The sequence below is a fragment of the Elephas maximus genome, chromosome 4 (genome assembly GCF_024166365.1).
Source record: "Elephas maximus indicus isolate mEleMax1 chromosome 4, mEleMax1 primary haplotype, whole genome shotgun sequence".
NCBI lineage: Eukaryota > Metazoa > Chordata > Mammalia > Proboscidea > Elephantidae > Elephas > Elephas maximus.
Genome location: NC_064822.1, coordinates 175,723,242 through 175,738,441, shown reverse-complemented (window position 1 = coordinate 175,738,441; position 15,200 = coordinate 175,723,242). Strand labels below are relative to the sequence as shown.

Sequence of the window (15,200 nt, the reverse complement as noted above, 5' to 3'; positions counted from 1 at the left end):
CCTCTTAGTGGTTAAGTACTAGGCTGCTAACTGAAAGGCCAGTTGTTTGAAGGCACCAGCAGCTCTGCAGAAGAAAGATCTGGTTCCATAAAGATTAAAAAAAAAAATTTTTTTTATAATCCTATGAGGCAGTTCTACTCTGTCCTACAGGGTCACTATGAGTTGGAATTAACTAGACAGCAGTGGGTTTGATTTTAGCTTTTGGTTCATTTCATGACTAAAGGAAGTAATGTGGAGAAGTATCTGGCCTGCCCTAGACCCTTGATTAATGTGAATGTCACTTTCTTTTATGAGATAATAGCAAATGTGAGCTGAAAAAAAAAAAAAAAAACTCCAAGTTCACCTAATTCTACTGCAGCTTTAGAAATGAAACAACTGAGTTCAGAGAGGTTTTCAGCTGGCGTTCCTCATCTGAACCACAGATCACAGAAAATGACGTGGCTATATTCACAGTTCTCCCAAGGATGGTACAGAGCTTGTACTGTTGGAGATGAGCAGAAGAGAAGTTACTTCGTTACATACGAGAGATGCTGTCAAGTCAACTCACAGCAGCCCCACGTGTGTCAGAGCAGAACTGTGCCCTATAGAGTTTGCAGTGGCTAAGTTTTTGGAAGTAGATCATCAATTCTTTCTTCCAAGCACCTCTGAGTGGACTGAAACAGCCAACCTTTCAGTTGGCAGCTGAGCAAGTTAACTGTTTGCACCACCCAGGGACTCCTGCCTTAGGACCAAACCAAACCAAACAAAATCCATTGCTATCGAGTTGATTCTGAATCATAGTGACCCTATAAGGTAGCGTAAAACTGCCCCATAGGGTTTCCAAGGAGTGTCTGGTGGATTTGAACTGCTGACCTTTTGGTTAGCAGCCCAAGGCTTAACCACTACACCCCCAGGTTTCCCCTACCTTAGGACACTGGAGCTTAATTGTTTCCCCAAACTAGTTGAGAAGGGCTGAGCTAATGAGTACCAGAGCTATGACTAGAATCCAGGTACCTGACCCCATCAAACAACTTCCCATGGTGGGTGAGAGTCACAGCCCAGTGCTTAGTGGAGTTCAGGAAGAGACTATCCCATTACTTGTCCAAGTGCTTTGTAAAATCTACAGACCCTAAAAGCATAAGGGGCTTTATTTGCTTGTTTGGAAGAGCATAAAAACAAAAAACTGCCAGATCTAGAGGCAAAATGCCTTTAAAATCCAGTTTCTCCTTTTACTATATAAATATATGTTCCAAAACCAATTGCCATCATGTCAGTTCTGACTCATGGCGACCCCATGTGTGTCAGAGTAGAACTGTGCTCCATAGGGTTTCCAAGGCACCTCTGGATGGATTCGAACCTCCAATCTTTCAGTTAGCAGCCAAGTTCACCAACCATTTGCACCACACTGGGACTCCAGTATGTATGCTAAAACCCACTCTCTCGAGTGATTTTGACTTATAGCAACTCTGTAAGACAGAATAGAATGGTCCCATAGGGCTTCCAAGGATGTAAATCTTTATGGAAGCAGACTGCCACATCTTTCTCCTGCGGAGTAGCTGGTGGGTTCGAACAGCCAACCTTTTGGTTAGCAGCCGAGCACTCTAACCACTGCGCCACCAGGGCTCCTTGTATGTATGTTAAGGTAGACTAACTGCTATTTTAAAAAAAAAACCCACAACCTTGGTGTCCTAATACAATATAAGCCTATTTCTCACTCACGTAAGAGCTGAATGTGGCATTCAGTAGATGGCCTTCCACAGTGTTATGTACACAAGGGTCCAGCCAGTTTCCTCCCACCTTGTGGCTCCACCATCCCTTGGTCTTCAAAGTCCTCTGCAGGCTTGTCTGCATCTGTCAGTTGACAGAGGAAGGGAGGGTAGAGGGCTGCCTGAAAGGACTTTTATGGGCCAGGCCTGGCCTGGTGGGGGGGTCATAATTTTCTTCAACATTCATTGGCCAGAGGTCAGTCAGATGACTGTACCCTACCACAGGGGCTGCTGGGAAATGTAGTCCAGCTGAGTGCCCAGGCAGAAAAAGAAACAAGTTTAGTAAACAAGTAGCTGGTCTCTGCTACATTGTATAACTTTGGGCAAGTCTCTTTTATTTCTCATCTTTAAACCAAGGAAATGAGGCCTGTTTATTTCATAGGATTGTGGGGATCAAGAAAGATAATGGCTGTTACAGTGCTCTGCAGGTGTAAATACAGGTGGTGCTCTGAAGTTGTAAATACAGGTGAACTGCTACTATGATTATCTCCACCATCCCCTGAACACCTGGCCCAGGGCCAAGGACATAATAGATGAAAAACAAACCATTGTGCAGTTGGTGGTCTTCCCAGCGCCTCCTAAATGCATGCTTTGCCTCAGCTAGCCCGAGTTTGGTTCACACACACATCTTTTCGACAACTCACCCACTGCAATCACTCATTGCCGATTGCCCCTGCCAGCTATGAGCTGGGACACAGGAAGGGTTTTATCTGAAGCCTGAGACATCCTGAAAGGATGAGGCCTCCCTTCTTGGGTCCCTGGAAGGCTGCCCATTGCACCTCACATTCTTTTCAGCCTAGAGGCCGATGGTAACCATGAGCTCACTGATTTGCTGAAACAGCCAGCTATGGAGGCTGCTGCTGATATGTGAAGCTCTGGAGACCTTGGTTCTTCCCTCTAGTCCACTACAAATGCCAGTTTTGCTCGGCATCAGTAGGAAAAGGCCCAGAGTTGCTGTCAGAACCCGACACTTAGAGATGTACCCAGCTCCCTGTACCATATTTAAGTGGGCATTTTGAATATTTAAGGCAAAGGTTACTACCATTCAGCATAATAATAATAGTTTGTACTTACATAATGTTTACTATGTGCTGGACACATTAATTTAGTCTTCAGGACAACCCGATGAGATAGGTATGATTATTATGCCAATCTTATAGAAGAGAAAACTGGGGCACAAAACATTCACTGGTCTTACCCAATGTCAGCCACAGGAATGCTCCTTTAGTCATAGCATGGACCCCATAGTTCACCGTAGTCCCCACCACTCCCTAATGTCTCCCAGATGCAGGGGTTAAGTGCCTGTTGCTATTTCTCATTAAGTGGAAAGCATATAAAGTGTGGTTTTAAGACTCTGTACACTGACTCAAGGCCACCATAGTTCAAATTGCAGCTGCGCCACTTTTTATCTATGTAATCTTAGGCAAGTTGTTAAGCCCTCTAAACCTCAGTTTCCTTGTCTGTCTAAAATCTCTTGCTCTTTTTGCCTCTAAAGGCTCAACACACACTCACTTACTCACACACACACACAAACACATCCAACATACACACACTTACTCTCACACATACAATTTCACACACACTTTCACACACACGCATACTGTCACACACATGCTCATACACATACTCACCCACACAATTTCACACACACACGTACTCTTTCTCATATAAACACTCACACACACACACACACAGCAGAATTGCTGCTCTTTCTTCTAGACCGGGCTGCCTCTCTTTGATTCTCATTCATTCCTCACAACAGCACCATGAGGTCATCATTCCTTCATTCAGTAAATATTTACTGAGCACCTACTGTGTGCCAGAAACCCTACCAGACCTGGAGGACACTGCAGTAAACAGACATGGATGAGTAATTACAAATGGGGTGAGTATTCCCAAAGGCAGAAAAGAGAGTGAACTCTGGGAGGGTGTTGTTATCCCCATTGTATAGATGATAAAACCAAGGGTCAGGCACATTAAAAACTTGCTCAAAACCACAGGACAAATAATAAAAATATCTAAAATTCATTGCATGCGAACTATATACTAGGCATTTATCATTAATTCGTTTAAATCCTCTTAACAACACTATGATGTAAGAACTATCGGTACCTTCGTATTCTGGAAAAAATCCGAGTCACAGAGTATGAAAGCAACTTGCCTAAGATTGCAGGGCCAGGAAGTAGCTGAGTTGGGATTTGAACCCAGGCAGTCTGGCTGCAGAGCCTGTGTTCTTAACCCTTTGAGTCCGGGTCTGACTGACCTCACTGTTGACCTTTCCACAGGAGGGGTACCCCCATGTGGAAGCAGGGCCCAGCCCCTGCCACTCGGGGCATCCCAGGAACATATTCAGTGTGAAATTGTATAATTGTCATGAATGAGGGCTCTGCTTCTGGAAAGTGAGGATTTGGGTCCCAGGCAGGGATGGCCCCCAAACAGCATCCAGAGGAGCAGCCTGGCACGTAAAGCACCTGGCGCTCCCCAGGATGGGCCTCAGATCTCAGATCAGAGAGAGACTCATGCTTCAGGAATCTGAGCCCTCAGAGGAGAGGAAAGCAACACACCGCCTGCACGCTTTTATCTCACACCCACTGGGCGCCAGGTCCAAGCACTTGCATTCCAGAGGGGGTGCAGGGCCGCCCAGTGGAAGGGAGGGCAGCTTCAGGAGGCTCGGGGTGGGGCTGGGAGCAGGTCCTTCCCCACCTGGCTGGCCCCAAGGGAGGAGAGTGTAGAGACCCAAAGAGAGCTAGAACGAGTCCTCTGAGTAGCAGTTCCTGCAGCCAAAGTCCCAGGGAGAGAAGCGGGTTAAATGGGGACCTCAGGAGAATGTTGCTGTTGTTCACTGTTGTCAAGCCAGCCCCCGGCTCATGTCAACCACATGCACAATGGCACTGGACCATCGTGATCCACAGGGTGTTCGTTGGCTGATTTTTCGAAGTAGATCACCAGGCCTTTCTTCCTAGTCTTAGTCTGGATGCTCTGCTGAAATCTGTTTAGCATCGTAGCCACATGCAAGCCTCCACTGACAGATGGGTGGTGGCTATGCATGAGGTGCATTGGCCAGGAATCGAACCCAGATCTTCTGCATGGAAGGCGAAGATGCTATCACTGAACCAGCACTGCCCCCTCAGGAGGGGTAACCCAGTGCCATCGAGTCGATTCCTTTTTCCCAGGGACTGGGGTGTAGGTGAGGGTACAGGTTACCAAATGCCACTGGGGCAGCGCAATTGTTAAGTACTGGGCTGCTAACCAAAAGGTCAGCAGTTTGAACCTACCAGCCGCTCTGAGGGAGAAAGACGTGGCAGTCTGCTTCTGTAAAGATTATAGCCTTGGAAACCCTATGGGACAGTTCTACTGTATCCTATGGGGTCGCCATGAGTCGGAATCAGCTCAATGCAACAGGTTTAAATTGCCACTTGGTGATAACCTCTCGAAATTTTTAAAACTGTTTTAGAAAAGTGAGAGTATATTCACCTACATCATCTCTTGTGAACTTCACAATAAGCCCATGCTCTCTTAAGTGTAAAATGGGAGTTATGCTCATTATTAAATCAGGTGAGTATCAAAAGGAGATCAGATTCGGAAAGAATTTCACATAGTATTTGCTCTCTCCACACAAAGTTGTTCGACTTTATGAAAATGCTTTAAAAATCGTAAAAAAAAAAAATTGCTTTACAGGTTTATCTTCTGCTATTTTATATTATTATAATTAATCTCTCAAATCCTGGGCTTATCCCCCAAAACTTAGTATCTTTCAGTAACATATCATTTGGTTTTTTCATTCACTGACTTATCTAAATCTTCTTTGAAGGCAATTACATTTTTAACTTCTTATCTCTTATAATGAGCCACCTAAATGTACTTCACTCTAGAATTAAAGTAAAATGATTGTTCCTTTTTTCAGTCCTAAATGTACATCTTTAAAGTTTCAATGTCATATATGTGTGTTTCAAGATGGACTCTAAACTCCCAGAGGGCATGATTCAGATCTAATTCTTAGCTATATTTAGCATTTATTGACCCTTTTCTATGTGTCAGGCACTTTTCTAAGTGCCTCACAAGGATTAACTCATTTAATCTTCCCCACAACCCTAAGGATTCTACTATCATGATTCTTATTTTTCAAGCAAGTAAACACATATGCAGAGAGGTTAAGTAACATGTCTAAGTAAACAGTGGAGGCGGGCCTCCAAGCCAAGAGTTCTGGACCAGCGGCATCACTCAGAAGCACTAACTCTGCTGCCTCTCTTTGAGCCCCTAGCTCAGAACCTGCATGTAAGAAGCACTTGGAAATGCTTGTTGATTTCATTTAAGTCTTACCCTTATTTTGTAACTAGGGAAATGAAGCTGAGAGATGTAAGATCATTGCATGGGCCAGGAATGCTTTCAGCTGAAAGTAACAGAAATCCTAACATGTACGAGCTTACATGATAAAAACATTTCTCTTTCTCACACAACAAGAGTCTAGATGTAGGTGTTTCCGGGTGGGGGGTGGGGGGGGTAGAGTAGAAAATTTGCCATCAAGTATCCAGACTCCTCTTGTCTTTCTGCCTCAGTATCCTTAGCGTATTGGCTTTTCATATATTCATTTGACACATCACTCTCCAAACATAGCTGCCATGGTTGGAGGCATCATGTCAATATTTGAGTCAGGAAGGAGGGATAGTTTCAGGTAGTTCTTCTCCTGTCATGCCTCTTCCTTCTAAGAGAAACAAAGCTTTCCCAGAAGCCCCTAGAAGATTTCTGCTTTTGCCTCATTGGGCAGAATTGGATCACACACTAAAACTAGCTATGAGAGAGGTTGGAAAAATAAACTATCTGGCATTCCAACCTCTACAATTGAAAGAGACAAAAGAAAAAAAGTTTTAGCTGTTGGGTTAGCCAACCAATAACATTTATTACAATAACCTGGACAAGGTCACACAATCAGTAGTAGGAAAGTCATGACAAGGACCCTGGACTGTTTTCCCCTTTCTAAGGAGCCAGAATGGTCCTAGGAAGTGAGGATGGCGAGACGTCATCTCATGTACTTTGGACAGGTTATCAGGAGGGATTGGTCCCTGGAGAAGGACATCAGGCTTGGTAAAGTATAATGTCAGCAAAAAAAAAGGAAGACCCTCAATAAGATGGATTGAAACAGTGGCTGCAACAATGGGCTCAAACATAGCAACAATTGTGAGGTTGGTGCAAGACTGGGCAGTGTTTTGTTCTGTTGTATACAGGGTCGCTATGAGTTGGAATTGACATGACAGCACCTAAAAACATAATATATAAAAGAGGGTGATGTTTTTTATTCTCTAGGCTATATTTGGGCACTAAAGCCATCATTCCACAAATTCTTTCCATTTTTGTAGTGATTCACTTGTCCTTTGCTCTCAGTCTATTGTGTAGAAGGCATGAAAGTGTTTATTACAGGGTAAAGACTTTCAGAGAATAAACTATATGCAAGTAGGCCAGTAACAGAGGCCCAGAATAATCCCACTCTAGCACAAGGGTTTGTTCTATACTGTTGGACAAATGTTTATTGAGCACCTACTATCTGACAGTCGTAGTACTAGGCTGTGATGGTGTTGAGATAAAGAAGGTACTACCTGCGCTTTTTTCCTTTCTTTTGCTTTCTTGACTGCTGCTTCCATGGGTGTTGATTGTGGATCCAAGTAAAATGAAATCCTTGAAAACTTCAATCTTTTCTCCATTTATCGTGATGTGGCTTATTGGTCCAGTTTTAAGGATTTTTGTTTTCTTTATGTTGAGATGTAATACATATGGAAGGCTGTGGTCTTTGATCTTCATTAGTAAGTGCTTCAACTCCTCTTCACTTTCAGCAAGCAAGGTTGTGTCATCTGCATAATGCAGGTTGTTAATGAGTTTTTCTCTAATCCTGACGCCCCATTCTTCTTCATATACTCCGGCTCCTCAGGATTATTTGCTCAGCATACAGGTTGAATAGGTATGGGAAAAGGACACAAGACTCATTGCATTGGGCAAATCTGCTGCAAAGGACCTCTTTAAAGTATTGAAAAGCAAAGTTGTCACCTTGAAGACTAAGATGTGCCTGACCCAAGCCATGGTATTTTCAATCGCATCATATGTGTGTGAAAGCTGGACAATGAATAAGGAAGACCAAAGAAGAGTTGATGCCTTTGAATTGTGGTGTTCGTGAAGAATATCGAATGTACTATGGACTGCCAAAAGAATGAAAAAATCTATCTAGGAAGAAGTACAACCAGAATGCTCCTTAGAAGCAAGGATGGCAAGACTATGTTGCACACACTTTGGACATGTTGTCAGGAGGGATCAGTCCCTGAAGAAGGACATCATGCTTGTGCAAAGTGTGAAGATGTGAGCCAGCTGAGTTCACTCAGGGCTCATCTGACTCTGGGGTAAAGTTTCTCTTTCCCCACAGATGTGTAATTCCATAGCTATAAAGTTGCTCTTTCCCTGCAGATGTATAATTCTGTAGCTATAAAGTACTTACACAAGCATTCTCTCACAGAGTTCCTTAATTTCCAACCTCTTCCACATTTTTCACCAACCGTACCCATTTTTAAGACTCTACTGAAAGGGCAACTCCTTCAGAAAACTTTTCCTCGCTGGTATAGACCTCCCCTCCCTGGGTGCCTGTGATATGTCCACCATTTTCCTTACCATTTTGGCAATGTCTCTGTGTATGTGTGTCTCTTCCAGTGCTGTGTGAGGGCAAGTTCTGTGTCTCATTCATCTCCACTGCCTGGTGCCCAGTCATTACCCAGTAAGCAGATGAGATATTAAATGGAATGAATGAACGAATGAATGAACCCTGGGAAGTGTGCAAAACGGACATGATTATTCTCACATACAGACGAAGGGAGTGAGGTTCAAACTGTGATGCCCAAGGTCACAGTTGGTAAGGTCAAGGTCACAGGTGGTAAGTGACCCAGAACCTGGGTCAGCTGACCCCTGATTCAGTGCTCTTCTGTTCTGCCATGTTACCTCCAGAAGGAGCAGGGCCCATCTTCCTGGTTTTGTAGATTAAGATTATCAGAATCTCTGGCCATTTCCCAGTATCCTAAGCAGCTGACCTTCTCCGAGCTTCTCTCTAAATTCCCTTTTCACACGTTCTCTAATCTCTTCCTCTCTTTTTCCGTTAAACTCACCCCTTCTAAGTTCCTGCTACTCACTCATTCTTCAGCCCAAGCCCAGAAATTGGTAGCTTCTCCCATATAATCTCCAGTCTATAACAAACCAGCATTCCCGAAGCCTTCTGGACAACCCAGAGACAAAAAGCTCTTCATCATCTTCTCAGTGAAGAGATAATTCCTACTTTTTGAAACTTCCTAATTGGGAGGTTGGAGATGGGAGATGATTCTGAGGGCCCTGAGTAGCTGTGACATCTCAGCTTAAATGTCAGCTTCTCAGAAGTGCCCCCATAGGCCACCTCTTTAAAATAAGTCTCTCCCAGTCTGTACCAGTGTCCAGTTTTCATTTCTTACCAGTTGCCATTTGCCATCAAGTTGATTCCAACTCACGGTGGTCCCATGTGTGTCAGGGTAGAGCTGTACTCCATAGGGTTTTCAATGGTTGATTTTTCAGAAGTAGTTGCCAGGCCTTTCTTCCTAGGTATCTCTGGGTGGACTCAAACTTCCAGCCTTTCTGTCAGCAGCTGAGTGCATTAGCCATTTGCACCACCCAGGGACTTCCTTCAGTTCTCACAGTTTCCTGTTTCCTTGATAGCACTTACATAACAACTTAAAATTATATAAAGTGTTTACTTAGGTTTTGGCTGTCTACCTGCTACCCCATAAGAGCAGGCATTCCGTCTATCCTGTTAAACCTCTGTTTCCTTATTTCCCAGCACAGTGCCTGGCACATAATAGGTATACGGCAAGTATTTGTTGAATCAAGGAATGACTATGCATAGTATAGCTTTTGTTCCTAGCTAAAAAAAAACCTAGCTAAAAGGTGGTCTCAAAACAGTACTACTACGTCTTTGCTTTTTTATAGACCTAGGATTTTCTTCTGATTGCACTATCTTCTCTGATCTTCACAGTAATTCTGTGAGGTAAGCATTGAGACCCCTCATTTTCCAGTAAGGAAACTAAGGCTCAAGGAAGCTTAGGAACTTGCCCAGAGTACCAGTAATATAAGGAAAGGGAATGCATGAGTTATATGGAATTGTGGTGTTGGTGAAAAATATTGACTATATTACGGACTTCCAAAAGAACAACAAATCAGTCTTACAGGAAATTCACTCAGAATGTTCCTTAGAATCAAGAATGGCAAGACTTCAACTCATTTACGTTGGACACATTGTCAGGAAAGATCAATCACTGGAAAAAGACAGCATGGTTGATAAAGTAGAGGGCTAATGAAAATAAGGAAACCCTACATGAGATGGATTGACACGATAACCACAGCAATGGGCTAAGGATCTTGAACATGGTATAGGACCAGAGAACTCTTCATTCTGTTGTACATAGGCTCATCATGAGTTGAAGCTGACTCAATGGCAACTAACTACAACAACATGTATTGAGCACCTAATGGCTGCTTTAGCACATATGGTCCTGAGAACATGAACCTATATTAGCATTGTCATCCATATGGTATAAATTTTTACAGAAAAGCAAATGGAGGGTAACTTGCTCGAACAGAAATGGCTAGTGCCAGGATATGAATCTAGGCATGGACTGAACTCATCTGTATCATTTGCAAATAAATATGGATGCAGAGAAATATAAATCCTCAGAGGATGCTGAAGACTGTAGTAAGTACAGTACTCTGCAGTGAGGAGGGAGTTGCCCTGTAACTGGAAGGCAGTGACAGAAGACCAAAGGAAGTACAAATAAGTGACAGCCTTTAGAAGCCCTGAAAGGCAATAGAAAAAGCCTTCAAGGTTCAATGCAGGCAGCAGAGATTATTGTAGTGGTTTTAATCAGAATGGAACTTAATGTAAGGATTCAGGTATTTAGAAAGTCATTGAAAGGACTGGAGGAATGGGCTATTGAAAGGACTAGAGGAATGGGCTCTAGGCTGGACCTCCAAGAAAGCCCCTGCAACAATGCAGAACTGACCCTCCAGATGGCCAGTGTTTCGGTTCAAGAGCACCTCATTGCTGGGGTTCAGAAGCCAGAATCTGGGAACTGCTGCTGCCTCAACTTCCTTTCAGCACCCAAGAAGAGCCCTGAAGAATAGCGAATACAAACACATGATGTCTCTGGAATTGTGTCTGTCAACAGGAAACAGTCAAATAGGGCAGGAAAATGATCTCTTCTTTCCAAATCCCAGCAAGTGCTTCCAATTGATTGAACCTGCCTTCTATTCAGAATCCTAGCTGCAAGACAGCCTGGGAGATGGAGATTTTAGCATTTCATCCTCTGCAGTATAGACACACTAGGAGGAAGGTAGAATAGAAGTTGAGTGAGCATCCCCTAAGGAGGGACACAGGAAGCTTTTATGCATCTCACACTAGTGAAAGCCAGAAAAGCTAGACCATCTCTTGCCTGCTACCCTGAACTTCTCTGTACCCTCAGCCCCACAGCTCCCTCAGGAGGAAAAATGCTGTTTAGAGAAACAATAGATTCAGGGAAAATATTTACAAAGTATAGCAAAGGATTGCTGTTGTTGTTGTTAGGTGCCATCAAGTCGGTTCCGGCTCATAGCGACCCTATGCACAACAGGACAAAACGCTGCCCGGTCCTGCACCATCCTTGCAATTGTTGCTATGCTTGAGCCCATTTTTGCAGCCACTGTGTCAGTCCATCTCATTAAGGGCCTTCCTCTTTTTCGCTGTCCCTTTACTTTACCAAGCATAATGTCCTCCAGAGACTGATCCCTCCTGATAACATGTCCAAAGGATGTGAAACATCTTGCTTCTAAGGAGCATTCTGGTTGTACTTCATCCAAGACAGATTTGTTCATTCTTTTAGCAGTCCATGGTATATTCAATATTCTGCACCAACACCACAATTCAAAGGCGTCAGGTCTTCATTTTCCCTGTTCATTGTCCAGCTTTCACGTGCATATGAGGCAATTGAAAACACCATGGCTTGGATCAGGTGCATCTTAGTCTTCAAGGTGACACCTTTGCTTTTCAACACTTTAAAAAGATCTTTTGCAGCGGATTCGCCCAATGCAATGGAGTCTTTTGATTTCTTGACTGCTGCTTCCATGGCTGTTGATTGTGGATCCAAGTAAAATGAAATCCTTAACAACTTCAGTCTTTTTCTCTGTTAATCACGATGTTGCTTACTGATCCAGTTGTGAGGATTTTTGTTTTCTTTATGTTGAGGTGTAATCCATATGAAAGTCTATGGTCTTTGAGCTTCATCAGTAAGTGCTTCAAGTCCTCTTCACTTTCAGCAACCAAGGTCCTGTTATCTGCATAATGCAGGTTGTTAAAGAGTCTTCCACCAATCCGGATGCCCCGTTCTTCTTCATATAGTCGAGCTTCTCAGATTATTTGCTTAGCATACAGATTTAATAAGTATGATGAAAGGGAACAACCGTGACACACACCTTTCCTGACTTTAAACTATGTAGTAATCCTTTGTTTTGTTTGAACGACTGCCTCTTGATCCATGTACAGATTCCTCATGAGCATAATTAAGTGTTCTGGAATTCCCATTCTCCACAATGTTATCCATAACTTGTTATGATCCACGCAGTTGAATGCCTTTGCAGAGTCAATAAAACACAGGTAAACATCTTTCTGGTATTCTCTGCTTTCAGCCAGGATCCATCTGACATCAGCAATGATATATATATCCTTGCTTCCAACATCCTCTTTTAAATTCAGCTTGAATTTCTGGCATTTCCCTGTCAATATACTGCTGCAGCTGCTTTTGAGTGATCTTCAGGAAAACATTACTTGCATGTGATACTAATGATATTGTTCGATAATTTCTATATTTGGTTGGATCACCTTTCTTGGGAATAGGCATACATATAGATCTCTTCTAGTTGGTTGGCCAGGTAGCTGTCTTCCAAATTTCTTGGCATAGACAAGTGAGCACTTCCAGCACTGCCTTCATTTGTTGAAACATCTCAATTGGTATCCCATCAATTCCCAGAGGCTTTTTTTTTGACAATGCCTTCAGTGCAGCTTGGACTTCTTCCTTTGGTACCATTGGTTCCTGATCATATGTTACCTCCTGAAATGGTTGAATGTCAAGCAATTCTTTTTGGTATAGTGACTCTGTGTATTCCTTCCATCTTCTTTTGATGCTTCCTATGTCGTTTAATATTTTCCCAGTAGAATCCTTCAATATTGCAACTGAAGACTTGAATTTTTTCTTTAATCCTTTTAGCTTGAGAAATGCTGAGCGTGTTCTTCCCTTGCAGTTTTCTATCTACAGGGCTTTGTACATGTCATAATACTTTATGGTATTTGAATACCAGTGGCATAGCTTCCAGCATCACAGCAATACACAAGCCCCCACAATATGACAAACTGACAGACACCTGGGGGAAATATATAAATGGTTCTTATAAATCAATAAAGATAAGTGTGTCAATATTAAAATGAACAGTAGACTGATTAAGGGTAGGGTTGCAGAACCAATTACTGTAATTATGGTCAATAAGTTATACACCTGTAAAAAGTTCAATTGGCAAAAGTTGTATGATAGATATATTTACAACGACAACACAAAAGAGCAGCTGCTGAGGCTGCTTATGTACAACCAATCAAACAAATTATGGGATTTGTTTTCTTGGTTTGGAGGTCTAGGGTCATGTTTTCACGAGACATCACAGTTAATTGGCCTAATATCGTATTTAGTGCTTCTGTTCTACCTCCTAGTTTGTTGTGTAGTGCATGGGGTCTTAAAGATCTTGCGAGTGGCCATCCAAGGTACAATAATTGTTCCTATTCATCTGGAGCAACAGGGGAAGAAGAAGAGTCAGGAATAGGAGGAAGAAGTTGAACGTGTGGCTGATTGCCTCCATGAACAACTGCCTCATTTGCCATGAGACCAGAAGAACTAGATGGTGCCCAGCTACCATTGCTAAACATTTTGATCAAAGATTCTATAAAAGAATCCTGATCAAAAGGAGGAAGTAAAGAACAGAATTTCAAAATCTCATGGGATCTAGTCTTTCTGGAGCCATGGAGGCTGGATGAACCCTTGCAGTTATTGCCTGAGATAATCTTTAAACTAAAACAAAAATATCACCTGAAATCTTCTTAAAACCAAACAATAGTTTAGCTTAATAGCAAAAAATTATAGTAAAAAAGTCTTGAGCATTATGGTCTTTTAAGAACTTTCTATATGGGATCAAATTGACAATGGAACTTGAAAGATTAGATAAGAAATTTAGGGGGCAGTCAGTTTATGTTAATGGGGGAGAAACAATCCAGAAAAGGAGGGGTGAGAATGATTGCACAACTCAAAGAACATAATCAATATCACTGAATTGTACATGTAGAAATTGTTGAATTGCTATATGTTCTCCTGTGTATATTCTCAACAGCAAAAAATGAAATAAATTTTTAAAAAATGAACAGTAGCTATAGTTTATCAAAAAGGTGAAATGACACTAAACCTCAGTAATTATCAAAGAGCAAATGAAGGGAAACAGAAGACATTTTTTCAAAAATGGAAAAGGTTAGATAGATAGACATGATGCTGCTGAGAGCAGAGGAAACAGGCCTTCTAATAAATTCCTGATAAAATTGGAATAAACACAACTAACTTTTCTGGAGGACAGTATAAATTTAAGTGTTCATACCCTTTGACCTATTAAGGTCCCTACTGAAGACTTTTGGTAAGGAAAAAGTTAGGGAAGTCCAAAAAGATACGGTTACGGGGTATTCTCAGGAGTCTTTGTAGTAATTAAAAAAATCCAAATGCCCACCAACTATGACATACCAGTTCTGTTGTTAATTGCCATCAAGTTAATTGTATTTCCTGGTGATGTGTGTTACAGAGTAGAACTGCTCCAAAGGGTTTTCTTATACTCAACTGGTAACCTAAAAGTTGTTGGTTCGAACCCACCCAGGGGTAGTGTGGAAGAAAAGGCCTGGTAATGTTAGGTCTAAATGTATACATTTTGTATAGAACGATCCCTGTGAAATAGTAAGTGAAAAAAAAATTATAAAATGGCATGTACGTATTATGTCTTGTTATTTAGAAATATATGCATTAATACATATGTTTTTATATTGAAAATATGGGAGGAAATACACTAAAATGTAAGCATTATCTCTGGCACATGTCACATTTATTAACAGAAAAGTCCCTATAAGGCTTTTTTTTTTTCCTTTTGTGGAAAAAAAAACCCAGACCCTGAGAAGCTTATTGCTTGCAGTCACAGCCTTTATTTATCCCCTCTCCAGGGCCTTTAGAAAACCAGTCCTTCCCAGGCCCCTTGAAGTAAGTGTTTAAAACTGAGGAATGGAACTTGGGGCAAAGGTGCGTAATTAGAGTTGGAGAAAGGGGAGCAGTGAGCAGGGAGATGTGCTAATTTTAGCAT

At 42.2% G+C, this 15,200-nt stretch overlaps 1 protein-coding gene across 1 annotated transcript in view; it reads left to right on the top strand.

Annotated features, from left to right (window-relative positions):
* The window catches only part of SYN3 (synapsin III), a 687,937-nt gene that overhangs the window by 173,340 nt on the left and 499,397 nt on the right, over window positions 1–15,200 (top strand). The window lies entirely within an intron of this gene.